This window comes from Porites lutea, chromosome 9 (genome assembly GCF_958299795.1).
Source record: "Porites lutea chromosome 9, jaPorLute2.1, whole genome shotgun sequence".
NCBI lineage: Eukaryota > Metazoa > Cnidaria > Anthozoa > Scleractinia > Poritidae > Porites > Porites lutea.
The window spans coordinates 24,531,512-24,535,636 of record NC_133209.1 but is presented as its reverse complement, the minus strand read 5'-3'; the positions used below and the strand labels follow the sequence as shown (position 1 = coordinate 24,535,636).

The 4,125-nt window shown below is 40.6% G+C and overlaps 1 pseudogene; it reads left to right on the top strand.

Moving 5' to 3' along the window:
- Positions 1-1,991: 1,991 nt before the first annotated feature.
- Positions 1,992-2,749, top strand: LOC140948028 (uncharacterized; annotated as a pseudogene).
- Positions 2,750-4,125: the final 1,376 nt, after the last annotated feature.

Here is a 4,125-nt window from a genome sequence, read left to right as displayed (position 1 = left end):
CCACTTGCTTCTTACACATTTTCAGTCAGCCGAAACAGTGGCCCTAAATGCAAGATAAAATTTGACATCCTGGAGAATGCGCCGTGGCCAATCATAGATGCATTTACGAAGGTTGGATATCCTTAGGAGCGGAAGCGTCTGTTCACTCATTAAATACCGACCTTAAGCAAACCTGGACGGCGACCAAGAGGACGGCGTACCAGGCCCAGGAGACGTGGAACTAATACCGCGTCTTTTTGGCGCGAAAATATAAACTCAAGCAAGCAGAGGTCGCGACGGTCAGACTTACGTTGCCTAAAAAAAAAAAAAAAAAAAACAGGTAAAATAAGAACTTCTGATCGTGGGTTGGAGTTTGCTTCGCCATGACGTCTTTCAGAGATGCCAGAGTTTTGTTACTTCGGCGAAGCGAAGAAAAGGATTCGCGATGCTCAGGAATGTATCAAAGTTGAGTTTTTCGACAAGATTGGGCAAGCAAAGTTTGTAGGTTTGCGATTTTATTCGGGTATTTGACCAAGTGAGAATCGAATTAGTTCGAGATATCTCGAGATCACTTCGATTCTTTGATGTATTCTTCAACTTTTTCGAGGAAGAAAGAATAATTATTTTGGCTTTTCCGGGGTTTGAACCGACTCACCTATGTGACCCGTCAGATCAGTGGAGACTCTAAGATGAGGGATTAGCCGATTGCGCTACCGCGACCCAAGGTAGTTCGGAATGTGAAAAATAGTTATGAAAAGATGCACTAGTTTCGGGACAAGATTGGACGTGCAAGTTTGTGTCCTTTCGGCTATTTCACGAAATGAGACCTGACTACTTCTTGATATCTTGAGATCTCTTCGAGGTTAATCTTTAATTTACTCGAGGAATAAATAGAGGATATTACGTGGCCGCCCAGAGACACGAAATTACTCTTCGAGTGTTGAAAAACATTTCACGAGTGAGCCCTCCTTTTGAACTGTTTTACGATGAATTTAAAGTTACAAAATGCTGTACAAAGATATTTTGTCTTTGTTGAGTGTTACGTGGAAAAATTGCTTTCATGCGTTGCGTGACTTTCTATGTTTTTGGATCATTCATGAATAATTAATTAGGGCATATTTACATTTCAGGATGAGTCAGCAGATTTGCATTAGTTACTGAAATTTTTAAAATATGTCGAAAAGCTACTACTATTGGCCTGTTTAGTATTTTCTAGAACCTTTTACTTATGTTAAACGGTATACAAGTTCCAAGCGAGTTCTTTTGACGAACTAAGTTTTTTCGCACGAGCTGGACTGCTGTGTGACGAAGGTCCATTTTCAAGTTCTGTGTTTACAAGTTGGCTGAAGCCGTAAGATATCTAAAGTTCAAGTGAGAGTTTGTTATTATTGGCAGAGACTGTTTAGTTTTACCTAAGTTCAAGTCAAGTTTGTGTTGGTGGATGCTGTGTTTTAAAGCTTTGCGAAGGCTATGTTCCTTTGGTATCAAACTTCCTTGTGTTAATCCGACATCCCTGCGTACTGAAAGTCAGTGAATAATTATCCTCAAAACCTTCGAACTCTTAACATTGAGTTTTAGCCAATTCCATGCTCAACGTAATTGACTCCTTACCCATGCCGTACATATCTTTAATCGCTATTAGAGGCTGCTATGGTGTTTTTGAAGCCTGATGTGACTAACAAACATAGAGAATTCTTTTTTTCACTGTTTGTTTTGTTAGGCTTGTCATTCACCGCCGGTAACCTCATGTTTGACTTAGGTCTAAACGTTTAGACCCAAGTCAAATTTAGAAGGATTTGTATGGAGTCATCAGAGCATAACTGCGCTAATATCTCAGAGACAATTTGTCCCGAAATGAGAGTTTTTGGCAAGTAGGCCTCTCAGATGTTGCTCTTTTCAGAATATCCTGACAAATCCCATAATTTCACAAATTAACACCTTACTCTTACCATATTTCATTTCTTACTATTCCCCCGCATTTACAACTAATCAGTTCCAACCACGACGCCGAAGTGTACGCTCCGTAGCGTCTTGTTCACAACTGCTTTGTTCGACAACGTGATTTCAGAAGACGAATATCTAATTCCTTATGACCTAAACAGTTCCAAAAACCTTAACTTGCCGTATGACGAATTCAAGAGATTTGACTTGGATGAGATGAAGGATTCAGAGTGTGTTGCTAAGTTCAGAGTCAGCAAAAATGGCCTACCTGCTCTAGCCGAGGCCCTCCAGATTTCTGGGGTATTCACGTGCCGACAACGTTCAATCATCGATAGTATGGAAGGACTGTGCATGCCTTTTTGAAGACTTGCATACCCATGTCGATATTCGTACATGATGGCGCGCTTTGGAAGACCCGCGCCGGTTCTGAGCATGATAACGAATGAAGTGCTGGGTTTTATTTATACCAACCACAGCCACCGAATCTTGCAGTGGAATCCCGCTATCTTACAGCTAGTAAAATTAGAGGAATATGCAAATGCCGTCCAGATAAAGGGAGGTGCCCTCGATAATTGTTTTGGGTTTTATTGATGGCACCGTTAGGCCAATCAGCTGACCAGGAGAAAATCAACGCATCGTCTATGACGGGCACAAACGGGTGCATGCACTGAAGTTTCAGCCTCTTGTGCCGCCAAATCGCCTGATTGCCAATATGTATGGACCTGTAGGTGATCATGAGTATGTTAATGAAATCCTGCCTGTCTATACCGATGAATTTTTTGCACTTATATTCAGTAATCTGCTTGGGGTAGATTTAGGGCGTGGCTGAGGGGACCGCTGCCACACCTTCATGTATGAAATTTTGTACTATTTTTAACGTATTATCAGTAAAATAAATAGGACCTACACACTACATCACCCTTGGGGCGACCAACGTGAATCTTGGGGATCTGGCATATCCTTCAAGGGTGTAACTTCAAGAGCCGTACAAAAATGCTGTTTTGACACCAGCGATGCAAGCATTCAGCACCTCAATGAGTCACGTTAGAATTGCTGTGGAGTGGCTTTCCGGGGACACAGCAAACTATTTAAGTTTATAGATTACAAGAAAAACCTCAAAATTGGCCTCAGTATTGTGGACAATGTATCTTGTTTGCGCCATACTAAGAAATGCACTGACATGTCTTTATGGCAACACTAGATCAAAGTTTTTTTTATCTGGAGCCTCCAAAATTACAAGAGTACTTTATCTGAATGTTTTCAGAAACATTTCTACTCTAAAAATCTCAAAAAAGCAGATCTCTGAAAATTCGTGTCTGAACAACCAGAACTATACATCTGCATGTAAAGTTAAATAAAGCGTAACTCAAGTGTAAATAACAAAAACAAGTTTACAGGATAGGATAAGACATGAAAAAATCTCAGGTCAAGAAAATACACAGATTGTTTGACGGAACCACCTAATGTAAATTTAAGTAAGGGGCAAATAAATTGTAAGTGACAAAAACAACATTAAAGAAGGTATTAGAAATCCTCAGTTCATGAAAATAAACAGACTGTTTATTTGTTACCAATTTAGACATAAGAGGCGTCGTTGAATTATTTTGTTGCTGCATGATTCGCATCATCATGTTCTTTGTGTCTCATGAGTAGCTCTTCTTAGCGAATTTGATAGTGCCTTTCAGATTTTTCACGGAGGAATTGTACAGTTTTCCTGCCTCTTCGTCGTTCTTTCTTGGGCTTGACAAGGCCTTCTCCGGTGTTGTTTCCCTTGTTCGTTGCGCTCAATTTTTCAGTCGCTTCAAGTCTTACTTCTTCGGCACTAGCTTTGTCCATCTCAACCTTTCTCTTCTTGTTCTCCAATCCAGTAACCTGCTCCTCCTCTGCAGCCTCCCATTTCTTATAAAAATCTCCTCCATTGCCTCTATGGAGTAGAAGTAATTGCAGATGACATCTTATGTTATGGCAGCAGAGAATCTATGCAAGAAGCTTTAGCAGAACACGATCGCAATTTAGAGAACTTGAAAAAAGTAGGTTGACTTTGATCGTCCGGGTGAACGTAGTCCTGAATAGGAATGTTGTTGTTGACAGTGAATGACGTTTCGACAACCTGTGCGGTGGTCATCTTCAGGCTAGAGTCAAAGTGAGTTGTATCAAGTTAGCTGATGGTGTTATACTCTGGTTATTGATCTGATTGGTCAATTA